A 14,527-nucleotide genomic window follows, 5' to 3' on the forward strand; every position below is an offset into this window, starting at 1 on the left:
TCATTTGCCAACTTTCTGACTGATTAAGGTTTTCGCGCTTTTTTTTTGTGTGTCCTGTTAATTGAACACTTAAAAAAAAATGAAAAAAAAAAATGACTTGATCTCCATCTTGAAACAATGTCATTGTTATATGCATTGCAAACTAAGACAATTACCGTAATTTATCTAGAAAGGAATCGCTAAGGTGTTGCTACTACAATCACAAAAACTAAAGGACAAGACTTTAAAGATATAGAAAAAAAAGTGCTGAAAGGATAAGAAATTTGGGGATGCAAAAAATTCACCAATTAGACGAAAATGAAAAAGTAAAATTGGTTGTCAAATGTTACAGTGTACAAAATTCCCTCTGGATGCTACCATTTTGAATCAATAGAGTATTTGCCATATCAAAACACAAAACTCTACGATAAGGTCAAACCTTCAAGGTAGAAATCCTTGCTACATAAATATTGTCCAGATACAAGAAACATGTGCATTCTTACTCGAATCTTGTTGTCTTTTGTGTAATTTTTCAGGATCTGTGCTGTAATCCAACATGAAACAACTCCTGGACTTCGCCCCTGTGCCGAAGCTTCCTGTAATACACAACAGTCACTGCTGCCCTCTCTCCTTGTACAGGGTGATTGGTCTTGTATCCGCCCACGGTAGTTTTCTGAAGTCGGCCTACAAAGGTCCCACCCACATCTCTATTCTCTAAACAAGCAGCATAGTAATGTCTATATAGTTAATATCTGGTTTGTAAAGGCATTTGGTTCACACAAAGTGTATTTATATACATTGTCGCTATTTAGGTCTTTATTTTGATGAACTTTTTGTGGCCAGATTTCCAACTTTTTATAGATTTAAATAAAACATCTTTCTTTTATTGCTTTGACCCTAATCACACCTGAGTGATTTTCTGCTTGAAGTTTGTAGCTCTAAAACACTCAACAAGCCAAATCCCATTCATTTCAATGGCCCCTGTTCACATATGAGCGTTCTGACACCTGAAGCAAAGCGCCTGTCGCTCAAAAAGAACATGAGCTTCTTTTTGGCAAATTACAAGTGTTTTTGGCCCCATAGACTTCAATAGAAATGCCCGAATTGAGTGTTTTACAAGCGTTTTGTCTTACATTTTCTGCTCGAACAGCAGCTCTCAACCCCTAATTTCCTCACTCTCCCCTCTATTGGCTTTCTATTGGCTACACAAAAACACCAGAAGCTGTAAAATGCTTGTAATATATTTCTAAAACGCTTGTGATACAGTTCTAAAAACGCTCACAAACCCTCAAATGGATGCCTGAAAGTTGCTGTGAATGCAGCCTCAAGGGGGTTACCTCTCACTTTCTCAGCCTGTGACAGTAGGAAAATGGACGCCTATTAGATGGAGCTGACAATCGTCAGAATTTGTGATGACTGTGCAAATGTTTATTACATTCATCTTTCAACCTTCTTCTTATGAGCCTAGGGTATCACGGCTTTGCGTCCAGCCCTGGAATCACAGCATGCTGCAGAAAATAGGGCCATCATTACAGAGTGCTGCTCTTTGTAGTATTTAGGATCTGCCCACTGCCAGGCAGAAGAGGAGGACTTGAAAGAAATGGGGGTATATGTAGAAAACATAACATAGGTCATATATAAACAGTAATCCATTGCTTGACCTTTCCTGGTACTACTAAATCAAGCACTATAAATCTGGTTCCTTTGAAAATGAGTTCTCAAAGATAATCTGATATTTGCACTCACATTGTCACATCATAGATAAGGATGAGCTCCGGCGTGTTCGCACATTCCAGGTGCAGAGCCCGCCAGGAAGTCGGCACTGCGCTGCGCTAATCACAGCCAGTGAGACATTTCCCGATCTCTGTAGCTGCGCATCAGGAAATGTCTCACTACCTGTGATTAGCGCAGCGCCGGGCCGACTTCCTGGCAGGCTCTGCACGTGGAATGTGCGAACCTGCCCAAGCTCATCCTTAATCATAGATATACAAAGACACCAAAAACAATCAGTTGGTGAGCCCTATAAATAATGTTCCATGTTTTACTCAACACACAAGATCACACAAGGCCTCTCGAGTGTCTTCTGCTCTGTGGTCCTCCACTTTGTGGCTGTACTTTGAATTACTGTGGCAGTATTCTTCCCTTTCCAGTGTATTTTGGCAAGACAGCCATAGGATCTCAGTAGCTATAGGACATGGCTTGGCTATAGGAGCATTGGATGTGGCATCATAATACATGTAAGTAATGGCGGTGCCTTGAGTAATAACATTTGCAATAAAAAACACTTTCCTGTATGAGGACTAAACGGACTCGGCACAGTTTTTAATGGCTCGCTTCACTATACCTGGCTTGTCAAATAGAGATCAGAGGACAGAAGGGAGTTTGTACTAGATCTTATTTGCTTTCAGATTTGATAGTAGGCTTTGGGGCTTCTGCACAAGTCGCTGCGCACTAAAAAATGAATTAAACTGACCAACTAAATTCATTTTCATGCTTTAAACATTAAAGTGGAGTTCCACTTATTTTATACACTTCCTCTCTCTAGTATACCCTGTAAACATCCCTTTTGCAATGGAAATTCTTTTTTTTTTGCAAAAGAAAATACCTTAATTATCTTCTTTCTCCTGCATTTCCAGCAGTTCCTGCCTAGGCGATTAGATCACTAGGCGATTCGCAAAGGCTCCTGGGCTAGCAGCGTCATGTATCCCAAGAGTCCTTGCGAATCGCCTAGTGACAAAATCTTTGCGATTGACTGGAACATCCGCTGACGCTGCTATGGCCATGTGTGTGGACTCAGGAGGAAAGGAGCGCCTCGCGGTGGCATTACTGTGCATCCGATGCTATACTCCCAACGCACACCTTCCTGCACAAACGGCTGTATCTTAGATTGGGTGCTGAATTGACCAACGGCTGGGACTGACTGCAATCATGAGAAGGAAGTGTCACCAGCCCACCAGGATCTCCAAAATTGGGTCCAAAACTTTAATCACATCAGTATCAGTATCAAAAAAATGAATAGAAGCAATGTTTCGGAGCCACGCAGGACCCCTTCATCAGGCATGTGACCTACTGCCTTACTGTGCAGGCGCGAGATCGCGAGGTGCATGCTGGGTAGCCAGCTGCACCGATTCCTGGAAATGTATAGAAGAGGGCTTCAGATGCCCACAGTGGAGATTGACCCTGCCAGCTTCCGAGATCCAGGTACTTTTTTCAATTCAAACATAAATAAAAAGAACTACTAGAATAACACTACCTAAAGATTGCATATAGAGTGGATCAAGTTGAATCTTAAAAAAAAATCGAATTGGGGGACTGGAACTCTGCTTTAAGTCTTTCTGAGCATGGTATTTCACTTATAATCAGATGCTAGTGGGTGAAATCATCCACCAACTTCTTATATTTCTTGGCGGCTTGCAATGTCTGTCAGTGTTCTCCCCCAACTCAAGCCACAATCCAGCTTCCTTGGCTGTGATATCTGTATTGTGAAAGAATGAAACATTTAGCAAGAAGGGTGACATAAACAATGACTAAAGGAAATCCATGCTGGGAACCTAGGTAGAAAATCTGACTGAAAGTGAATCCAAACCCAAGAGGAAAGATATTGCAGCGTTTAAGTCCTTCAATGTGGTGGTTGCATCAATTTTCTTTTTTTTTCTTTTTGTCTGGTAATCCTGCCAGTAATAAACCTCCTGTCCTAAGGTGACAATGCTTACTCACCATACTGTATCTATGAAGAAGCAGCATTGTCCCCCTGGGACTGGACTACAGAACACTTCCCCGTGTCATCTTTACCATAACATAGGGGAACGTGCTCTTTAGTTCACAGAGAGAACTTGAAACAACGATAACTGATCTCCCCACTTTATTATACAGAATTATTATGCCCCCGTCAGCAGAGGCGACTCTCACATGCACAGGCTGGCAGCAAGGATTCCTCTGCCATCAGCACAGTGCTGAGTCCCTGCTGTACAACCCGCTCAACTCCACCAGTGAGAGATCTACACGGTCCGGACTCTGTGGAGAGATAGCAGGCTGCGATCGGGGCTTGTTGACCGAGGGACGGGAGCTCACTGACAGCATCAGATCACAGTCACCGCTCAGCAGAACCAGCGCTGCCGCTGCTGACAGTTCCCTGCCCCCCCCCCCCCCGTATCCCCTCCCATACAGTGGGGAGAGGACAGCTGCTTCTGCTCTTCCACATGGCTGGATATAGGGGGTGCTGGGGTGGGTTGTGTCCCTTCAAGCAATACCTACCGCCAGGGATATTGTCCCTGGGCAGGGTTGACAAACGTCAATTTAACCACTTGCCAACCGCTGCATGCCGATATACGTCGGCACAATGACAGTGGTGGACAAATGGGCGTACCTGTACATCCCCTTTAATTGGCGGGGCTAGCGGGCGCACGCGTGCGCCTGACGTGTACAGCGTGACCGTGCCCACGGGACCTGCGGACTCGATGTCCACCGGTGTACCGGCGATCGTGTCACGGAGCCGCAGAACGGGGAGATGCCTATGTAAACAAGGCATTTCCCCGTTCTGCCTAGTGACATGACAGAGATCACTGCTCCCTGTCATGTGAGTGGTAGCCCATACCCACCACAGTTAGAATCACTCCCTAGGACACACTTAACCCCTTGATCGCCCCCTAGTGTTTAACCCCTTCCCTGCCAGTGTCATTTACATAGTAATCAGTGCATTTTTATAGCACTGATCGCTGTATAAATGACAATGGTCCCAAAATAGTGTCAAAAGTGTCCGATGTGTCTGCCATAATGTCGCAGTCACAATAAAAATCGCAGATCGCCACCAATACTAATAAAAAAATAATAATAAAAATGCCATAAAACTATTCCCTATTTTGTAGACGATATAACTTTTGCACAAACCAAACAATATATGCTTATTGCGATTTTTTTTTTTTTTTTTTTTTTTTTTTTTACCAAAAATATGTAGAAGAATACATATCGGCCTAAACTAATGGAAAAAAAATGGTTTTTTTTATATATATTTTGGGGGATATTTATTATAGCAAAAAGTTTTAAAAAATTGCTTTTTTTTCAAAATTTTCGCTCTTTTTTTGTTTATAGTGCAAGAAATAAAAACTGCAGAGGTGATCAAATACCACTAAAAGAAAGCTCTATTTGTGGGGAAAAAAAGGACGTTAATTTTGTTTGGGTGTAACGTCGCACAACCGCGCAATTGTCAGTTAAAGCAACGCAGTGCCGAATCGCAAAAAGTGCTCTGGTCAGGAAGGGGGTAAAATCTTCCGGGGCTGAAGCGTTTAAACACTTACGGACCAGCCTCGTTTTGGATTTTAGGTGTTTACATGTTTAAAACAGGTTTTTTTGCTAGAAAATTACTTAGAACCCCCAAACATTATATATGGTTTTTCTTCTAACACCCTAGAGAATAAAATTGCGGTCATTGCAATACTTTTTTTTGCACCGTATTTGCGCAGCGGTCTTAAAAGCGCACTTTTTTTGGAACAAATTCACTTTTTTTGAATAAAAAAATAAGACAACAGTAAAGTTAGCCCAATTTTTTTTTATAATGTGAAATATAATGTTACGCCAAGTAAATTGCTACCCAACATGTCACGCTTCAAAATTGTGCCTGCTCGTGGAATGGCGTCAAACTTTCACCCTCAAAAATCTCCATAGGCGACGTTTAAAAAATTCTATAGGTTGCATATTTTGCGGTACAGAGGAGGTCTAGGGCTAGAATTATTGCTCTAACTCTACCGGTCGTGGCGATACCTCACATGTGTGGTTTGACCACCGTTCTCATATGCGGGCCCTACTCGCGTATGCGTTCGCTCCTGTGCACGAGCTCGTCGGGACGGGGGGTTTTTAAAAAAAAAAATTTAATTTTTATTATTTATTTTACATTATTTTATTTATTTTTACACTGTTTTTTAAAAAAAAAAAAATGTGTCACTTTTATTCCTATTACAAGGAATGTAAAAATCCCTTGTAATAGAAAAAAGCATGACAGGACCTCTTAAATATGAGATCTGGGGTCAAAAAGACCTCAGATCTCATATTTACACTAAAATGCAATAAAAAAAAAAAAAAGTCATTTAAAAAAATGACATTTGAAAAAATGTGCCTTTAAGAGGCGTGGACGGAAGTGACGTTTTGACGTCGCTTCCGCCCAGCAGTGTCATGGAGATGAGTGGGCGCCATCTTAGCCTCACTTGTCTCCAGGCACAGAACGGAGACGGATGCGATCGCCTCTGCCGCTACCGACGGCTCCGGTAAATGGCGGAGGGCACTGGATCGCGGCAGGAGGGGGGGCCCTCTCCCACCACCGATAAAAGTGATCTTGCAGCGAATCCGCCACAGGGACCACTTTTATCTGAAAGCCAGCCGCCGCATGAAAATGGGAATACCTGGGTTATGGCAGCTAGCTGCTGCCATAACAATGATATACCCCTTCAAAGTTTGGACGTACATCGTCGTGCGGCGGTCGGCAAGTGGTTAAAGAAGCTGTCAGGGCGGTCTGACTGGCTGCACTCCTGAAGCTCAACAGTGCCTTAGACATTATTCTGGAGAAGCCAGCACCCGCCCACCTCTCTCCAGCCCCAGGACAGGAGAGGGGAGAGATATCAATTTGCTCCACCTCCTCTCACCCCTCTCCTCTGTGTCTTCCCCGCCTACAACCAAATCCCTGAATAGTACTGTGCCCGAGAAAGGGGTGTGGGTGGGAAATTTGAAGCACCTGGGTTTATGATTGTTGCTAGACTTGTGCACAACGGGAAATTTCGTTTAGTTTAGGTTCGTTGTCATTCGTAAAATACATAATTTAGTTCTATTATATTCGTTATGTTACGTTAATTTGTTTTCGGATAATTCGTTATTATTCGTAGAGTGTCGATATTCGTTATACTGAATTTCGAATCATGTCAAATTCATTTGTTATATCCGCTATAATTTCTTTCGTATTCGTTGAAATTCAATATTTATGTATGTATATATATATATTTGTGATAATGATTTGTAGTTTGGAAAGTCGTTTGTTTATTGAATCTATTAACACACACAATGACAATATCTCTTCTCCTCTGCTCAAATACAATACAACAACCTTCTCACTCAGTTCTCAGGAATGCACTTTGCCAGTAATCCAACCTCCAGCACAAAATTAATCAGCTGAATGGACTGTAAGATTTATTTTGAGTTGACGTTTTGTTTCATTAGACCTTTAACGAATTACCGAATCATGTTGAATTAATTCGTTACATTCGCTATCATTTCTTTCGTATTAGTTGAAATTCGTTATTTTTTTATTCGGATGCATCCGAATGTCAGAAAGATGCAAAATTCAGCCGAATTTCGATTGCACATGTCTAATTGTCGCTGTCTGAGCCTGCAGAGACCAGCCTGGGGTGAGTGAGCTCTGCACTACCACTGGACTCTCCCCATCTCTCTGCCCCATCTAGAACTTAGGGACAACTAAACTCTGATGCAAGGGAACACTTCACCAGGTTCTGACATAAGGGGGCACTGTGCCGGGTTCTAATGTAAGGGGGGGGGGCACTCTGCCAGTTTCTGATGTAAGGGGGGCACTCCACCAGGTTCTGATGTAAGGGGGGCACTTCGCCAGTTTCTGATGTAAGGGGGGCACTCCACCAGATTCTGATGTAAGGGGGGCACTCCACCAGGTTCTGATGTAAGGGGGGCACTCCGCCAGGTTCTGATGTAAGGAGGGCATTCTGCCAGGTTCTGATGTAAAGGGAGCACTGTGCCAGGTTCTGATGTAAGGGAGGGCACTGTGCCAGATTCTGATATAAGTGGGGCACTGTGCCAGGTTCTGGTGTAAGGGGGCACTGTGCCAGGTTCTGATGTAAGGGGGGCAGTCCGCCAGGTTCTGACGTAAGGGGACACTCCATTGGGTTCTGTCATAAGGGGATACTCCACCGGGTCTTGTCGTAAGGGGACACTCCACCGGGTTCTGACGTAAGGGAACACTCCACCGGGTTCTGACGTAAGGGAACACTCCACCGTGTTCTGACGTAAGGGGAAACTTCACCGTGTTCTGTCGTAAGGGAACACTTCACCGGGTTCTGATGTAAGGGGGCACTGTACCGGGTTCTGATGTAAGGAGGGCACTGTGCCAGGTTCTGATGTAGGGAGGGCACTGTGGCCGATTCTGATGTAAGGGGGCACTCCAGCTCTTTCTTTCTTTGGTGCTATTTGCATGCTATTTTACTGCTTTTGCGGGCAGGTTGTGTACTGCACCAATCCCTGCTGACCCTCCTCTCCTATTCATCCCATGTGATTGGTGCAGTACACATCCCTCCTACACAAGCAGCAGCAGTAAAAAGATGCTGTGCCTCAGAGTTTTTCCTTAACCTCTGCAAAATGCTGGAAGAGAGCCAGAAACTCTAGAGGGGAAGGTAGAGGGGGAGATGTTATTTCAGTTGTAGATTTAGCCCAGTGACAGCCTGCCAGAATAGTAAGGATCTGTAAGAGCAGCTTCCCTGCACGGCTTTGCTTGAGGAGACCATATCTGTATCACTCATTACTGCCCCTATACTGTACCCGCCTGCCCCCCTGTACTGTGTCCACTTACCCTCCCCATGTACTGTACCCCCCTGCCCCCTATACTGTGTCCATTTACCCTCCCACTGTACTGTACCCTCCTTATACAGTTAACTTTTATCGCTTGAATTATTTTTCCAGTTATGGGTGTGAGTGGGGCCTCATGTCTAAGTTTTGCCTAAGGCCTCACAAAGCCTAGAGCCGCCTCTGCCTGTCAGAATAGCCTACTACTTTACCCTATTTTAGATATTTATTTTGTCGTATCAAATGTTTTTGATTTGTGTTTTTAATTAGGTTATAGTATTAAATGCCAGATGAGATTTAAGATCTACACATAAATTATTGTTAGCATGTACTTTATTATTATAATGATCTTTATAGCCCTCTCCCCAATTACATGGCCGCCAATAATGTGCACATATCTACTTCAACAACATGACCGCCACTATATTACTTATTTACCTATGGGAAAATTTCTGCCATTGAACATCCTCTGTACTCCAACAAAATGTCCGTCAATCCACTTCTATTGGAGTTTTGACAAAATGGCCGCCAATCTATTCGATTTCAATGGCTGTTTAAGGACACCAAGGGCACCCCCCCGAAGAAGTCACGTGACTGTGACGTAACCCGTAGGGTGAGAGGTGGCAGACGCAGACCGGAAGTGACGTCATGTGGAAGTAAAGTCTGGGATTTTTGTAATGCAGCATATTTAATGCTTTTTAACTGTAAGTGCATTCAGTTTTTAATAAATTATATTTAAACCTAATACTGCACCAAAACAGGCTCTTTTGATATCTCCCTGATATATGAGCTTGGCATTTGGGCAGCATGAATGCAGATCAATCTTAAAGGCACATCACCCCCCAGTACTGGAACTCATAGGAGATCCCAATAGAGAGCCCCCTAGAGGTAAAGAGGAGGTGACCACCATCACGGTCTAGTAGGATAATCATATGCATCTACCTGGAGGTGAGAGGCCTGAGAGAACAGAGCACAATGGTGGCACAAAATGTATGAAGTCACTGACACCATTCTGAGGAAATGTGCATTATATTGATTCATGGAACTGTATTTCTATCACCACTATCACTCTATCTCTGGAAATACCACGGATCACCTTGATAACATGAACTGTTATACTTGTTTGTTTATTGATTCATTTTTCTATTTAGTTGACTAGTTAATAATTTGGCACGAGATTAATATTTTTCAAGCTAACACGCACTTGTTTGGTTTCGGTTTTATTTATGTTATATTTCACTATTGATTAATGTTTTTCTCCAGTACAGCATCTAACACATTGTTTTTCAATAACTGATAACCGTCAGCAACGTGCACAGGAAGTTCACAAGATTTTTGGCAAGATAAACAGGTAGCAGGTATATTTTTTTATTTTTATCCAACAGATATAACTAAATGCTTTCAATTATATATTTACCAGATAAAAAGAGAGCAATTAAGAGAATTTCGTTGTTGGGGTTTACATATACTTGAAGCTTCAGAGATCAATGCATTCTTCAACAGCACACCATCATTGTATCTGGAATAGATGTTTAATGAACCACCATGATTGCAGAAGACCAACAATTTAGGGCCATGCAGGACCCCTTTATCAAGACAGTGTCTAAAATCCCAGAAAGATACAAGAAGTTAATAGGTGACTCTAAACTAAGGAAAAGAACAGGACCTAACAGCAGAATCTGTGGCACATAATGGTCATACTTTAGTATCCAATACTCTACTAGACACTTAAAAGTGAAAACTTGATTTGTTTCGATTGACAAGAGTCTTTCTGTCCTCAGACACTTTAAAATATCAGTCTGTTTTTTTTTTTTGTGTGAGTTTTTTGTTGTGGAGACTGTTGTTGAGTGTATGTTTTACAAACGTATGTTAAAACCACTTAGCATTCATTCTTTCACCATTGATTTCAATGGATAACTAGTTTTAACCTGTTGTAATGCAATGCTATTTCCTGTGAACATAAGTGAGTCCCCATACGCTGAAATGTGCTAAAAGAGTGCACATTACAGATGTTACACCTTAGCAATAATAACATAATTACTTTAGCCCTATATCTTGTTTTTACCAAGTGAACACATGCCCTTTGGATTTTATATACCTCATCCGCAATAATGTTCATTATTTGCAGGTTAGTGCTACATTTCAGTATAAACCTAATTATCATGATGGGATATATTAAATGTGACTCATTTTACGGCACAATCGATATGTCTGACCTCAGAATAAAAATTGATCATGATGATCTTTAAATGTAGTACAAGGGTCATTACATTAATGGCATACTAATGGGAGACAGTCCTGACCAGGCACTATTAATAGATTAGTATTGCTTCCCAGATTTACTTTGGTTCGAGGAAGTATCCTGGCCTCCAGTCCATTCTTCCCCCTGGAGAGCAAACTAGAAGACATCACCCGTAGTCTCTGGTTCTAATCTAATTAAAACGTTTTGTTACTAGAGTAGAAAGAAAGGTTAGCTTCTTTTTCTCAGATCCTTGATTAAGCCAGTAGTTCTCGCCATATGAATTTTTGTTGCTATTCCTAATAATTATCATTATAATATTTTGCATGTTTCCATTTACATGTACTGCTACAATAAAAAAAATTAATGCAGTCAAAGATTCAATCTGGTTATGCCCACCATATAGTATATATATATATATATATATATATATATATATATATATATATATATATGTATATATTTAGTATATAGTATATATCTATGGGCAAGCCGGTGTGTTTGTTGGGGGGAGCACCCGGATGCATGAAATAGAAAAGAGACTTGGGTTTACTGCATGTAGAGTCGGCATCAAACTCAGGGTGTTCGAGGTTCAGGTGAAATCCATTAATCTGAATGTTAAAAGACCTATAATGCCCCACTTAAGCTTTCAACTGTGGTCAGCAGGGTTAAAATGACAAGGGTGGGTTCCCAGCAGCCATTTGTCAGTGTGCGCACTGAAACAATGTAGAGAGAACTGACAGTCTGTGTAGGGAGAGTTAGTTGCTCTTGTTACACAGTCAGATGCCACCCCTGCCACCAGAATTTTATGATTACACCCTCTGGCCTCACCCTGCAAAAATATTTCCGAGCTAGCAAGACAATAGTTTAAGCACCAGCAGGCTGAGAGTGATCGCCACTGGGGCAGATTAACTGAGCAGTCAGTCCTTTACAGACACACCCACATGATCGCTGCCACCATGCATTTTAATGGGAAAATGAACCATTCATAGAATCTGCTGTTGCAATCCTGGCTATTACAAAATATCTCCAGAAAGGGATGTAACAGAGTTTTACACTATTTCGTTAAAGTTTTTCAATAAAGACGAATTGGCAACTTGATGAAGAAATGCCTCATACTCAACGTGTTTTGAATAAGAGCTTCATCAGGAGTTGGGTGAAAAGTATAATGTGACAACTAATCAAATCAAATGAGAACATTAAATGCACTTGTCTAGAAGTTTGGTTATGGCACAGACACCCCACAAGTGGCTTGAGGGGTCATTAGGGGCAACCACCCAGCCCTGTGTGGTCATTGTGTGGCCTAATGTGCAATGTTAGGGAACATTGTAATCTGTTAGGGAACAATTGAAACAGATAATACCCAGCATATGTGGGGACTGCAGTGATCTTCTCTGCATGTTTCCTAACTCTGGAGTCCTATAAGTCCTGGATTGTAGGTAGCTCAGAACCAAAGATTTTTTCTGCACACCTACACTGTCTGCTGTAGTCTGTCTCTATCCTGTTTGGAGGCTAAACCAGCAGTGAAAAGATGAGGCTTGATTAATACAGTGTAAACTTGTTCCAGCAGATGTTGGGGCAGGTTGAACTTCCTGATACAGCATGCAAAGTATATCCTTTGCTGGGCTTTTTGGAATATTGTGTCAATGTTTAATGTCCACTTCAGGTCCTGGGAAATGAAAGCTCCCAAAAATACAATACTGTTGAATTTTGTGAGAAGGGACGTTGCAGGGAGGTTTCCCCTGAAACCTACCATCATCTTCCTAATTTTGATTGTGTTAAGTTTCAGGTTACTAGATTGCAGAACAGGGCCAGCAGTTTTACTTCATGCATGCATACTGACCCAATGTAATCTTGTATAAAACCGATGTTGGCTGTCACATCTGAATAATTTATAAGTGTAACGGATAAATTCCCTGAGGTGCAGTTGTTTGTATTTCAAGATAAAACCTTCCTGACAGGCAGGGAGGGAGAGGGGGAGAGAAAACTGCACATAAAATGGCAAGCCCTACCCCAAAAATAAGCTCTACTGTGTTTTTGTTTGCCAAAATTAATATAAGACCCAGGCTTATTTTTGGGGAAACAGTAGAGTAAAATCTATTCGATTCCAATGTAACAATGGGGTGAAATTGATCCCCTTAGATAGTAAACAAGGATTAGCTGGGGACATTTCATGGGTAGACACATTTTAATAGTGGTTAGATCTTTTTTTTTGGATAATCTTATGTTTTCCTCCTTCCCTCCTCTTCTTCTGTATATTTTCTTTTTAGGCTGTAGAGGGGAGACCCTAAAAAAGGGCAATTGGCTGCATTGGGAGCAGCGCTCAGGGTTTTTTTTTTCATGAATTGCTTCTGAGGAGTTTTCACACTGGGGTGTGGCCTCAAGGTGTTCTGGGATGGTAGCGATATGTCCTAGTTTAGTAAAATCAAATGACGGAGTGATCACTTGTAAACAAACCGCTCCATGTCCGGTTTCTCTATCCCCTCTCTGTACTGATCGGTACAGTGCGAGGGGAGAAGGGAGAGATCGGTTGCAGCAGCACTGTGGGCTGGATCTATAGTGCCCACAGCTCTGCTTTGTGCCTATGGCAGCCCCATCCATCCATGTTCAGCCATCACTCTGTCATACTCCTCCATCCAGCCATGCTCAGCCATCCACACTCAGCAATACTCATCCACCCATCCATGCTCAGCTATCCATACTCAGCAATACTCATCCATCCATCCATGCTCAGCCATCCCATCCACCCCCATCCATACTTAACCATACCCAGCAACACTCAGCAATACTCAGCCATACCAGCAATACACAGCCATTCCCAGCCATACTCAGCCGTACCCAGCCATACTCAGCCGTACCCAGCCATACCCAGCCATACTCAGCCATACCCAACCATACTCAGCCATACCCAACCATACTCAGCCATACCCAGCAATACCCAGCCATACTCAGTCGTACCCAGCCATACTCAGCCATATCCAGCCATACTCAGCGATACTCAGCCATACCCAGCCATACTTAGCCATACCCAGCCATACTTAGCCATACCCAGCCATACCCAGCCGTACCCATCCATACTCAGCCGTACCCAGCCATACTGATCCGTACCCAGCCATACTCAGCTGTACCCAGCCGTACTCAGCTATCCCCAGCCGTACTCAGCCATCCCCAGCCATACTCGGCCATACCCAGCCATACTCATTCATGCTCAGTCATCCCATCCATACTCAGCCATCCACATTTATGGCTCAACCATGCTTAGCCATCCCCATCCACGGCTCATCCATCCCCATTCATGCTCATCCATGCCACATCAGTTCTCATCCATGTCACTACAGTGCCTCACAAAAGTGTAATAGGTAGTCAAATTAGATTTGAGAAATCTATTTTGGGGTGTAATTTTTGGTATGCACATGCTATGTGTTAGAAATATTGTATAAATAAATGGACAATTTTGTGTAAAAAAAAAAATGCGTTTTCATTTTCTTTCCACATTTACCAAAAACAAGCAAAATTCGTCTTGAAAGTTATGGAATTCCGCTTGCCTCATAACTACTTCTTATTCAACAACCAGTACTATCCACAGACAAAGCTACAGACAAAGGCGAAAGCCATGGGCGCAAATTTTGCACCTTGTTATGCAAACCTAGAGACACTGGGATGACCAGTATGTACTCAATAAGGACCCATTCACCAATAATATTGTCTATTTTGGCAGACATATAGACAATATTATTATCA

Source organism: Aquarana catesbeiana, linkage group LG04 (assembly GCF_042186555.1).
Source record: "Aquarana catesbeiana isolate 2022-GZ linkage group LG04, ASM4218655v1, whole genome shotgun sequence".
Taxonomy (NCBI): Eukaryota; Metazoa; Chordata; class Amphibia; order Anura; family Ranidae; genus Aquarana; species Aquarana catesbeiana.